The sequence below is a fragment of the Callithrix jacchus genome, chromosome 8 (assembly GCF_049354715.1).
Source record: "Callithrix jacchus isolate 240 chromosome 8, calJac240_pri, whole genome shotgun sequence".
In the NCBI taxonomy this organism is placed as follows: domain Eukaryota; kingdom Metazoa; phylum Chordata; class Mammalia; order Primates; family Cebidae; genus Callithrix; species Callithrix jacchus.
Window position 1 is genome coordinate 38,060,834 of NC_133509.1, and position 13,709 is coordinate 38,074,542.

Sequence of the window (13,709 nt, forward strand, 5' to 3'; positions counted from 1 at the left end):
AAATCGGGAAAAGGGGATGAGCTGGGCTGGCTTCCGTCCGGGTAGCCGAGGCTAATTCTCCCTTGAGTTCTTGGGAGATGGGCCTCTGGCAAGAAGGCTGGCGTTAGTGAAGCGCGCCTGGCGCCTCGGTGAGTGCGAGTCTTGGGCCCTGGTATCTGTTCTCTGGGAAGTCGTCCGCTGCGAACCCCGTCTCCTACCAGCTGCTGGTCACCTGGGAGACAAGCCCTGTCCTCGGAGAGGGGTGGGACAACTCCAAAAGGTAGAACCGGCTTGTGAAGAGGAAGGGCCCAACCTTGAGTCTTTTACGTGACTCACCTGGGGTTGCCCAGCGAGTTTCGTGTGGTTTTTCGGTTTTAAAAGGTGGCTTTGACCATTCTTCCCTTCTCTTGGACACTTAGACCCGACTTTGACCTCTTTCCCCCTGCTTCCGTTTTAAAAATTTTCTGCGATCTGCCTACAATCCCAGGCCTTACTACAGCTCCTCAAACTGTTTCCCAGTTTTCTTCTCTTCCCTAGTCACACTTGATTTTAGTGAAGTTCAAGTATGAGTTTAAAGACCTTATAAGCTTATCAGAATTAAAACTGTAGAAGCTTTTTTCACCCCCCTAAAAAGTGCCTTCCATCCTAGAGTTGTGGGACGAGTTAATTTTACTGGCACTCCACCTTGGAAATTATCAGAATCCTTACTTGCAGTGATAAGCATATATATATAAAGCTACAGATCACCCTCCTGGGTTTATTTCTTGCCTCCGGTTCATTCTGTGACCTTGAGCAAGTCACTTAATCACTAACAAAATATTTACCTGACACGGAGGTGTTGCAGAGCCTAAGGAATTTAGTATTTGTTAAGAGATCTGAGGGTTTCAGATGAAAGGGATTTATATCTAAAGGATGTTACCTTTACTGAATCTGCAAAGTATCCTTAGTTTTGTTAATATCCTGCTGCAGCTATTAAAAATGCCAAGTGGTATTTCTTAAGGAAGTATTCCTGTTTTAGGCTTGTTCTGCTGCGGCTTTGCTTTGTAAGCAGATTTTACATTTCAGCAGATTTTACATTTCAGCCGATTCTGTTTAAGATTCGTTGGGTGAACGTCATTCATGATGGATTTGGGTAGTTTCTCATTACAACATATTCCTGGACCAATAAGTAAGACATAATATCGGTTGTATTATGTCTTTATCATGTTGATATGGCTGCCTTGAAATATGTATTCCTTTTCTTGTGACACATTGGATGCATCTTTAATATTAGTAAAGATCCTGTAGTAGTAAAAAAAAAAGTACACCTGTCATTAATGAAATTTTGCACACATACATGTTTTTTTTTTTTACAAAACAATGTATAAGAAAAACTAACAATGTTTTAAAGGTGCCTTTTTTAGCATTTCATTTTTTAATATATTTACTTGAACTTTATTAGTCATTATGGACATTTGTTTATTAACGTGGACATGGCTGGGTGTGGTGGCGCACGCCTGTAATGCCTGCACTTGGACAGATCACCTGAGGTCAGGAGTTTGAGACTGGCCAACATAGCGAAATTGCGTTTCTACTAAAAATAAAAAATTAGCTGGGTGTGGTGGCACATGCCTGTAATCCTAGCTAATTGGGAGGCTGAGGCTGGAGAATCTCTTGAATCCAGGAGGCAGAGATTGCAGTGAACTGAGGTTACACCATTGCACTCCATCCTGGGTGACAGGAGCAAATCTCTGTCAGAGAATAAAAATAAAAAATGTGGACATAATGGAAAAGAATCATAATGACTTTTGGATAAGACAGTTGGAAAATAAAGCCAGTACATCAATTTTTTTCATACGTCTAACATTATACTTTATTATGAACTTTTCTATGTGAAAATATACTCATTTATAGAAGTGAAAGGAAAAAAAGTCTTCAAGTATGTGTTGCTAATAAAATTAGATATAATTAAGGAAACATTAAAAAAATGCCTTGTCCCAGTTACCTATTGCTGTGTAACAAATCACTCCAGATATAGTGGCTTTAAACTGTAGTGTCTCTCATGTTTCTCTGGCTTGCCTGGACTTAGCTAAGTGGTTCTCACCTAGAGTTTAATGCATTTGTATTCAGATAAGCAGCTGAGTTTAGAGTCATCTGAGAGCTCACTGGGCTGGACATCCAAAGTGGCTCATTCATGTGAAGGCAGTTGATGTTGGCTAGGAGTTCAGCTGGACATGTCAACTGGAATGCCTACACATAGACTCTTCACTTGACTTGAACTTCTAACAGTATGGCGGCTAGGTTCAAAGAATACATGTTCGAAGAGGGAGGAAGTAGAAGCTGACAGTCTCGCAAAAAAGCCTGGACCAGAAATTGACACAACATTACTTCCAACATACTCTGTTGGTTAGAGCAGTGAAAGACCAGTGTCCAGCCCTTACCTTTGAAGGGAAAAATGTCAAAGAATTCATGGCCCTCCTTTGCCTACTATAATTTTGATGGCAAAGTTGTGTTGGACTCTAGTTTGCATTTATATAGCAGATGCAGAATAAGGTACACTTCCAATTTCTTTAACCATAATGTTTTTTTTTTTTTTTTTTTGAGACAGAGTTTCACTCTTGTCACCCAGGCTGGAGTGCAATGGCGTGATCTTGGCTCACCGCAACCTCCACCTCCTGGGTTCAGGCAATTCTCCTGCCTCAGCCTCCTGAGTAGCTGGGATTACAGGCACACACCACCATGCCCAGCTAATTTTTTGTATTTTTAGTAGAGAGGGGGTTTCACCATGTTGACCAGGATGGTCTTGATCTCTTGACCTTGTGATCCACCCACCTCGGCCTCTCAAAGTGCTTGGATTACAGGCGTGAGCCACCGCGCCTGGCAACCATAATGCTTTATGTCTTAATGGCATATTACAGTCTTCAGAGCATGTTTTTGTACATTTTTTCGCTTGATACCTGTGGTATCCTTATAGTAGCAGATAAATCATTCCTATTTCATTTTGCAGATGAAAGTAAACTGAAGAGTGGTGGTGGTGGAGTTGGGAGTGATTTATGGAATTTATTCAAAGTCATATGATTAATAAATGGAAAAGAAGGCCTACAACAGGTCCGTTATAAATTTATTAGTACTAATTGATGAAATATTAAATGTATGGGAGTCTACATTTATAGCCACACTAATTTTTTTTTTTTGAGATGTAGCCTGTTGCCCAGGCTGGAGGGCAGTGGTGTGATCTTGGCTCAATGCAATCTCCTCCTCCTGGGGTTCAAGAGATTCTCCTTCCTCAACCTCCCTAGCTGGGACTTCAGATGCCTGCCACCATGCTCAGCTAATTTTTGTATTTTAGTAGACATGGGATTTTGCCATGTTGGCCAGGCTGGTCTCTGACTATTGACCTCAGGTGATTTGCCCACCTCAGCCTCCTGAAGTGCTTGGATTATAGCTGTGAGCTACCTCGCCGGGCCTTTTTTTTTTTTTAAATTAATTTAGACAAGGTCTTGCTCTGTCGCCTAGGCTGGAGTGCAGTGGCATGATATTGGCACACTGTAACCTCTGCCTCTTGGGCTCAAGTGATCCTCCCACCTCAGCCTCCTGCATAGTTAGGACTGCAGGCACACAGCAGCACATGTGGCTAATACCATACTAATTCAAGTAAAGCAGTTCTCATGTAGTGAATAAGGCTTAACTAAACCTTGTCTCTTTTGACTAACACATTGCAATGTAGTTTGTTTTGTTTTGTTTTTTTGAGATGGAGTCTCTTCTTCTGTTGCCCAGGCTAGAGTGCAGTGGCGTGATGTCGGCTCACTGCAACCTCTTCCTACTGGGTTCAAGCAGTTCTCCTGCCTCAGCCTCCCGAGCAGCCGGGACTATAGATAGGCACATGCCGCCACATCCAGCTAATTTTTTTTATTTTTATTTTTTTTTATTTTCCGAGTCCTCTTGATGGCAGATATTTTGTAATTTAGTAGAGACAGGGTTTCACCATGTTGCCCAGACTGGTCACCAACTCCTGAGCTCAGTCAGTCCGTCTGCCTCTGCCTCCCAAAGTGCTGAGATTATAGGCGTGAGCCACTGCGCCAGCCTACAATTTAGTTTTTAATAATATAGCAGTCTTTCCTTATCTGCAGGGAATCTGTTTCAAGACCTCCAATGATTGCCTAAAACTACAGATAGTACTGAACCCTATATATACTATGTTTTCCCTATTTATACATTTATATGATAAGGTTTAATTTATAAATTATACACAAGAGATTAGCAACAATAATAATAAAATAGAATAATTACAACAATATACTGTAATAAAGGTTATCATGCCCTGTGGCCATAACTTTTGGAACTTGAGGTGTGACAGCAAAACTAGCACAAATTTCTTTTTCCTTCAGAATTTTGCAGATGAAAGATTCTTACCGTAAATCTTAGCAACCTCAGCATGAGTTTTTTCTTATTAAGTCAAGAACTTTCACCTTTTTGCCTAAAGGAAGCAGTTTACAGCTTCTCTTTGGCATATGTGAATCTCTGCTTTTACACTTTGAAGCCATTATTAAGTAAATTGAGGGTTACTTGAACATAAGCACTGTAATACAGCTGTAGTCATACTGTTAACTGAGACGGCTGCTTAGTGATTAACAGGCAGGTAGCATCTACAGTGTGGATACACTGGACAAAGGGTTGATTCATGTCACAGGCCGGGCGAAGTGAGATGGTACATAATTTATTTTATTTTATTTATTTATTTTCGAGATGGAGTTTTGCTCTGTTGCCCTGGCTAGAGTGCAGTGGCGAGATCTTGGCTCACCACAACCTCCGCCTCCCAGGTTCAAGTGATTCTCCTGCCTCAGCCTCCTGAGTAGCTGGGATTACAGGTGTGTGCCACCACGCCCAGCTAATTTTTGCATTTTTAGTAGAGATGAGGTTTCACCATGACAGTCAGGCTGGACTTGAGCTCCTGACCTCGTGATCCACCCACCTCAGCCTCCCAAAGTGCTGGAATTACAGGTGTGAGCCACTGTCCCAGCCAGTGGTGCACAATTTAAAACTTATGAATTATTTCTGGAGTTTTTTATTTAGTATTTTTGGACTGGTTGACTGCAAGTAGCTGAAACCATGGAAAGTGAAACCGTGGGTAAGGGGGGACTACCGCACTAAATTCTGAAACGTACCAATAATGATGTGAACCTGCCTGTCTTTTTAATAGAGTGTAATGAAATAATTACACATTATAATACCAATTTCAAAATGAAGTTATGGGTATAAGAATCCTGGAGGTGTTATTTTAATTTCTCAATCACAGAATTGTAAACATGAGAATGATTTTGAAAAATTTTGGTAGGTTGATTGATTTAAGATGCTGAATTCAGCTGGAAACAAATTGTTGCCTTCATATTCATATTACTTTCTTGCTTCTAGCAGCATGTTTATACTCATTCTTATGTTCATGGTTCCCACTCTTGACTGCATGTTAGAATTAATTTGCGAAGCTTTTTAAAAATACCTATGTGGGTGAGGCGAGGTTGGCTCATGCCTGTAATCCCAGCGCTTTGGAGACTGAGGGAGGAGGATCCCTTGAGCCCAAGAGTTTGAGACTAGCCTGGGCAACATAGTGAGAATCTATCTTTTTTTAAAATATATGAATAAGAAAATAAGTAGATACCTGTATATATCTATCCCTAATAGATATATACAGGTATCTATTTATTTTCATCTAGGGATGTCCCATCCCTAGAGATTCTGATTTAATTGTTTAGGAGTTGAGATTTGAGCATCAATATTTTTTTAAAGTTCCCTAGGTAACTGATTCTTTTTTTTTTTTTAAACACTAGATTCCCCTGAATCTAGGTAACTGATTCTAACATACAGCTAAGATTGAGAACTATGTTTTTGGTACATGCTAAGTATGATCTGGCTCCCTACTTAACAATTTTGCATCTGTTAAAAAATTAAACAATGAGGTAGAAGATACAAGCAACGGATTAAAGTTATAAATGTAGATAGACATCTATTCTGGAAAACAGTTACCTTTTTGTTAGTTTCTGGGAATCGTCCTTAATAAAATGAACGGACATTGGCCTGGTTTGCTAGTGACTGTATTACAGCACTAAGCCATACTTTAATTTATGGGAAGTAAAAAGTTTCTCTTTAAAGTTTCCTTTATTGTTAAACAGTAAATCGTAAGTGTGCTAATAACTCTGTTAGGCCCTATCCTATGTAGATGTTAGACATGCCATGCTAATAGGCATGTAGTACATTTTACGTTCTTGTACTTTAACCAAGATATCTGTGCTGGACATGCTCACAGCGTGTCCCAGTTTGCCATTGCTTTTACCTGTTTACAAAAGCTTTAGGTTGTTAGCCAGTCGGGTTTTAGTTTAAATTGTAAGGTCTGGGCCAGGCGCGGTGGCTCAAGCCTGTAATCCCAGCACTTTGGGAGGCCGAGGCGGGTGGATCACGGGGTCAAGAGATCGAGACCATCCTGGTCAACATGGTGAAACCCCGTCTCTACTAAAAATATGAAAAATTAGCTGGGCATGGTGGTGCGTGCCTGTAATCCCAGCTACTCAGGAGGCTGAGGCAGGAGAATTGCCTGAACCCAGGAGGTGGAGGTTGCGGTAAGCTGAGATCGCGCCATTGCACTCCGGCCTGGGTAACAAGAGCGAAACTCCATCTCAAAAAAAAACAAAAAAAAATGTAAGGTCTGGCTCCAGGCATCGAAGATCAGACACAGCAGACACAGTTGTCCATGATTCAGTAAGGACAACCTCAAATGCGTAAGGGATAAATATGTCTGCTTTTCTTTTATTTACTGTACCCTTGGCAAGATGACTAGTGAGAGTACCCATCCTGCAGTCCAGGAAGTAAAAGTTGCTTTGTTTAGAGATCCTTTGTCTTAGTGCTAATTTTTCTTGTGGCACCGAACATCTGTTTCCAATAACTTTGTTACCATTATTTATTTCTCTTTCATTTTTAGAGGCAGCAACTTTATTAAGAGGTGTGTTTTTTTTTAGCATCCCCTGTATCACAATACTGCACCTTGTGTATAGTAGGTATCTGTTGTTTACCTAATTGAAGCTGGTTTAGACAGTCACTCTTTAGAACTAGGGCTAGTTGAGCTACTCAGGAGGCTTAAGGCAAGAGAATCGCTTGAACCTGGGAGGCGGAAGTTGTGGTGAGCTGAGATCGCGCCACTGCACTCCAGCCGGTATGACAGAGTAAGACTTCATCTCAAAAAAAAAGAAAAAAAAAACTAGGGCTAGTTATTTTACTTTTTTTTTTTTCTCGTGGCATTCTAAGAACTGAAGTTTCTTGGAATATTTTTTTCTTTGGTTTCCATGATGTTATACTTTCCTGGTTTTTCTTTATTCTAATGACTCCTGCTTCCTTTTCTGACCTTTTCTTCATTTAGACTTCCCCAATTTTGGGTCCTCAAGTTAACTTTTCAGCTGTAAGGAAACAAGAACTCATTTCCTTGGTGATTCATCCTCCTGATTTTAGTTACTAGTATAAATAATGTCTGTGTTTTAAAAGCTATTATAGAAGTTTAAAAATGTACATAAAAGTGAAGAAAATAGGAATTTTGTATTTTTGAGACAGGGTCTCCCTCTATTGCTTATGCTGGCGTGCAGTGGTGTAATCATGGTTTGCTGCAAGCCCAAACTCTCAAGCTCAAGTGATTCTCCTGCTTCAACCTCCCAAGAAGCTGGGACCACAGGCATATGCCACCATGCCCTGTTAATTTTTTTTTTGGTAGTGATGAGATCTCACTATATTGCGCAGCAGTTCCCCAAATCCTAGATAACGTAGAATTTTGGTGTCAATACTTCATAATCTTCCAAAACAATAGGGATTATCAAAGTCAACATTGATGCCGTCTTAGTTGGTAAACGTTTAATATTTGTCTGCTCTCCCATATAACTAATTTCTAGTTAATATTTACATCTTTAGATGTTCCTTTAGCATACACTCAGCATTGTCCACATTGAATTGCCTACTTTGCTGTAAACAGGTGGTTCTTATTTTGGGCTAATTTTGCCTTCCAGGACACATTTGGCAGTGACTGTAGACATTTTTGGTTATTATAAATGGAAGGGAAGGATGATAGTAAACTGGCATTTAGTGGATACAGGCCTAGGGATGTTGCTAAACATCTTCCAGTGCGCATTGCACAGAGCAGCCCCTCACAGAAATGTTTATTTGGTCCAAAATGTAAGTGACAGCAAGGTTGAGACATGCTGCTGTAAACTGATCAGTTTTAAACTGCAGCATTTATTCTTTCGTTAATAGCACTACTGCTCTTCATATTTTGCAGGGTAGTATGTGAGTGCCTGTATGTTTGTGTGGGTGGTGGGTTGGTGTGGGTGTGGATGTGGATGTGGATGTAAGCAAGAGAAAATACTCTGTTTCAATCAATCAGTTACCAAAGCATGTTTATGCCATTTTGTGTTTTCTTCAGTGACCTTCTCATTACTCTTTTCCATAGTGTCATTCCCTGGTTCTCATCTCCTTTCAATCTTACGTCTCCCTAATTTGGCGATCCCAAGATACTGTTTCTTCCATCAAGAACTGGCTTTTATTGCCTGCTCAATCAAATACAAAAAATTCTGGATGGCTTCAAAAGTCTTCCGTAATGTGACTCCATCTCTTACATAATGTAATTTAGTTATTCTTGTTAGCCAACATTTATTATTTTTCTGTTACTTGAATTCAGCTGACAGGGAGAAACAAGGTGGTGACTATGTGAGGACTACTGAGACAGGTGCCTGGGATCCAAAGACATGTTAGCATTTTCCCTCTGTCTAACTGATTATTTCCTAGTAACCTCTGTAACATTCCTTATTATTCTCATTTTTTCTCTCTCACTAATTTCTCATAGTGTATCCTTCTTCATGATGTTTCGCTCTTCTGAAATGTCCTCCTTCCTTTTTCTTTTTTTTTTTTTTTTTGAGACGGTGTTTTGCTCTTGTTGCCCAGGCTGTAGTGGAGTGGTGCGATCTCTACTCACTGCCACCTCCACCCCTGGTTCAAGAGATTCTCCTGCCTCAGCCTCCCGAGTAGGTGGAATTTACAGGCGTTCATGACCACGCCCAGCTAATTTGTGTTTTTAGTAGAAACAGGTTTCTCCTTGCTGGTCTTGAACTCCCAACCTCAGGTGATCCTCCTGCCTCAGCCTCTCAAAGTGCCCAGATTACAAGTATGAGCCTCTGTGCCCAGCCACAGGTCCTTTCTTACCCTGTTCTTTTTTTTTTTTTTTGGATATGGAATTTCACTCTTGTTCCTCAGGCTGGAGTGCAGTGGCAAGATCTTGGCTTACTGCAACCTCTGCCTCCCAGGTTCAAGTGATTCTCCTGTCTCAGCCTCCTAAGTGGCTGGGATTACAGGTACCTGATACCACGCCCAGTTAATTTTTGTATTTTTGGTAGAGATATGGTTTCACCATGTTGGCCAGGCAGGTCTTCAACTCCTGATCCACTGGCCTCAGCCTCCCAAGGTGCTGGGATTATAGACTTGAGCCACCAAGCCCTTCCCTTTTACCCTGTTCTTAGCTAAATTCTATCCATCAAGGCCAATTTCTCTCTGTCTCATTACATCATCATGAGCTCTGCATGTGAATGAGGATTTTAAAGCCTGTAGTAATTGTATGTTGGTCCCATTGCTATATTGATGGAATGATATAGATCACAAGCACTGTAAGATTCACATGAAGAAACAAACTCCAAGAACTGGGACCATACAGGATGGAAGAGGTGGAACTTAAGTTTCTTTTTGTAGCTGGGACCTCAGGTGTGCGCTACTATGCCCAGCTAATTTTTTAATTTTTTGTAAAATTTTTTGTCTCACTTGTTGCCCTCTTTGGGGGCCACCCACTATCTCTTTCTGTCTTTTCTATCTCTGTCCTTTAAGCAGCAACAATACTCAACATAAGTATCTGTTTTTGAACTCCTGGGCTCAAGCAGTCCTCCCGCCTTAGCCTCCCAGAGGGCTGGAATTACAGTTGTGAGGCACCACGCCCAGTCAGTGCACTGCTTTTTTCATGGAGAAAGTCTTGCTACTGTAAAAAGGTCAGTGTGCTTAATTGATTTACATTCTGTCACAAACTTCTTATTTTATCACAAACTGATAACAGTTCCTCAATCAGCACTGGTGTTGGACCATACTTGGAGTTAATTCCTGTAGTGTGAGACTTTGACAGTTTTTAAAAATTGTTACCTATATTAAGAAATAGGTTTTACATTTTCATCCAGTGTTACATCTTATACACATGTACATAATAGAAACAATTTTATGAAGAAGTACCTAACCTTTGTGTGACATAATCTGATGTTTGCTATTTTTTTTTTAATGCTGATCATGACCTTCTAATGGATTTTAAAAACACTGCCCTCAAGCCTTCAGTACAGTGCTAGAGACATAGTAGTTACGCAGCAAATTCCATACATTCTAGCAGTGATTAAATCTTGAGCGGGTTGAGCCTTCTTAATACTTGAGGATTACTTTAAAATGTTATTTCATCAGGCACAGCACGGCATGGTGGCTCACACCTGTAATCCCAGCACTTTGGGAGGCCGAGGCAGGTAGATTACAAGGTCAGGAGATTGAGACCATCCTGGCTAACACGGTAAAACTTCGTCTCTACTAAAAATACAAAAAAAATTAGTTAGGTGGCATGTGCCAGTAGTCCTAGCTACTCAGGAGGCTGAGGCACAAGAATCATTTGAAACTGGGAGATGGAGGTTGCAGTGAGCTGAGATCGTGCCACGGTATTCCAGCCTGGGTGACAGAACGAGACTCTGTCTCAAAAAAAAAAAAATGTGAGGGCCGGGCGCGGTGGCTCAAGCCTGTAATCCCAGCACTTTGGGAGGCCAAGGCAGGTGGATCACGAGGTCAAGAGATCGAGACCATCCTGGTCTACATGGTGAAACCCCGTCTCTACTAAAAATACAAAAAATTAGCTGGGCATGGTGGCGCGTGCCTGTAATCCCAGCTACTCAGGAGGCTGAGGCAGCAGAGTTGCCTAAACCCAGGAGGTTGCGGTGAGCCGAGATCACGCCATTGCACTCCAGCCTGGGTAACAAGAGCGAAACTCCGTCTCAAAAAAAAAAAAAAAAAACACAGCGAGAAGATACTTATGTTTATTGTTGCTGCCTAAAGGACAGAGATAGAGAGAGATGGTGGGTGACCAAGAAAGACAACTTTTGCTTTCCCTTCAATATTGCCAAAAACCTTGGCAGTGGCTGGTGTGAAGCCCTGCTTAAAATCAGGACCATTTTGAATGACTGCAAACCTCAATTCTCACTTTTTACCTTTCAGTCTTCACTTTGTTGTTCTGGTCATCTAGTCCCTATTCTTTCTCTTTGAAAGGAGCAGAAGGATGTTAGGGAAAGAACATGTTCTCTTTATTGTTAACTCATTTTCAACATTTTTGGGTTTCACTTTTGGAGCACTGCTGTTTGACTAAAGCTGAAGTTATTTATCTTTGTCAGGTTTACACATCTTAAGAATTTTTTGTTCTTAGAAGCATGTTAATTTTTCTTACGTATACTTAGTTGTTTTTTTTTTTTTCTACTTGGAATCCTTTTTGAAGCATAAGATAATTTTTTTTTTTTTTTTTTGAGACAGAATTTCTTTCTTGTTACCCAGACTGGAGTGCAGTGGTGCAATCTCGGCTCACCACAACCTCTGTCTCCCAGGTTCAAGCGATTCTCTTGCCTCAGCCTCCTGAATAGGTGGGATTACAGGTGTGCGCTACCACGTCTCGCTACTTTTTGTATTTTTAGTAGAGATGGGGTTTCACCATGTTGGCCAGGCTGGTCTTGAACTCCCGACCTCAAGCAATCCACCTGCATTGGCCTCCCAAAGTGCTGGGATTACAGGCATGAGCCACTGCACCCGCTGCATAAGATAATTTTAATGCGTTGTATGTTATGGTTTGTCCCAGATCTAAACAAATAAATTCTTCGAATTATTTGACTTCTGTAGTTAATGAACACTTTAGTATAAGTATCAATGAGTTTGTTGTTACTGCTGCTCTTTTATTTTTTTAAATGATTGAAGCCAAAATAAGGAAATTGAATTCATTCAGTCATTCTAGTCTAATATACTTTATGTCAGTCTATTTTCAGATTTCTTTAATGGCAAAATGACTTGATCAAAAATGTAACATTTTATATTCACATAGATTTAGATTGGTTACACAGTCTTCTGTTTCTCTGAATTCAACCAATGGAAGATTGGAAGTATTTTTTTTTAATAATTGCATCTGTACTGAACCATGTACAGACTTTTTTCTTGTCATTATTCCCTAACCAGTACAACAACTATTTATGTAAAATTTACACTGTATTAGGTATTATAAGTAATTAGGTATCATAAGTAATCTTGAGATACTTTAAAGTATATGGGAGGACGTATATAGGTTATATTGCAAATCTTACACCATTTTATATCAGGGATTTGGGCATTTGCAGATTTTTGGTACTTGTGGGAAGTCCTGGAACTACTCTTACACAGATACTAAGGAATTACTATATATATTACTATAAATCAAGGAATTTCTCACTTGATTAGCGGAAAATACCCTTTACCTTCTGTTTGACTTCTGCAGAAATGTGTGTGATTGTAGAGGCTCAAATAGCAATTAAAACACTACCGAAAGTATTTTAACACTAGGCATCATTAAGTGACAGTATAACTTACATGATTTTGTTACTAAAATAGAAACAACTATGGGTTTTTAATGGACTTTAGACATTATCACAGAAGAGTATTACTTATTTTAACTGTTAATTGGGACAGAAAAGAAAGCTTTTAAAAAGTACAGTCTTTCTCCTAGAAACCCTTGCCTAAAATCTTTGGTGACATCGTAATCTTATCCCTGTACTTTTCCTCCTGTGTCTAATCATTTGCTAAGTCCTGTCATTCTTTTTTTTTTTTTTTTTGAGACGGAGTTTTGCTCTTGTTACCCAGGTTGGAGTTCAATGGCGCGATCTCGGCTCACTGCAACCTCCGCCTCCTGGGTTCAGGCAATTCTCCTGCCTCAGCCTCCTGAGTAGCTGGGATTACAGGCATGTGCCACCATGCCCAGCTAATTTTTTGTATTTTTAATAGAGATGGGGTTTCACCATGTTGACCAGGATGGTCTCGATCTCTTAACCTCGTAATCCACCCGCCTTGGCCTCCCAAAGTGCTGGGATTACAGGCTTGAGCCACTGTGCTGGGCCCAGTTCTGTCATTCTACCTTTGCAGTGTCTCTTGTATCTGTCTCCTCTATTCCATCTCTATTGTCCTAGTTCTGACCTTCATCATCTTTCCCTAGGATCATTATAATAGATAACTAATGTTTTCCCTGTCACTCACCGCCTAACTTTGTACTCTTCTTAAGTTCAATCATTTACTTCCCTGCTTCAGAACCCTGCTACCTATAGAAAACAAAATAAATGCTTTAGTAACATTCAAGGCCTTCCATTATCTGTTCCAAGGCTATTTTTTCACTGCCTTGTAGATCCTCGTTCATTCTATGTAGTGGCTAATTCCTAAAGATGTTCTTTACTTGCTTTTCTTCATCCTGCTCTTCATTTCTCTGAAAAATCTTCCCCTTTCCAGACTCAGATCAAATATTGTCTCTTCGATGATGACTTATAAGATCCCTCTAGTCATACTTAATGTTCTCTCTTAATTTTTCTTATACTATAGTATTTTAACCGTATAGTTTGATATTGTACTATGTTGTATTACTACTGTTTACAACTTTCTCT

The 13,709-nt window shown here is 40.2% G+C and overlaps 1 protein-coding gene across 4 annotated transcripts in view; it reads left to right on the forward strand.

Annotated features, from left to right (window-relative positions):
• Nucleotides 1-13,709, forward strand: part of USP8 (ubiquitin specific peptidase 8) — an 82,004-nt gene continuing 68,295 nt past the window's right edge. For all 4 annotated transcript variants that reach the window (XM_035259635.3, XM_078334231.1, XM_002753479.7 and 1 more), the window contains exon 1: nt 1-128. The gene's annotated coding sequence lies outside the window, so the exon portion shown is untranslated. The remainder of the gene's footprint in view (nt 129-13,709) is intronic.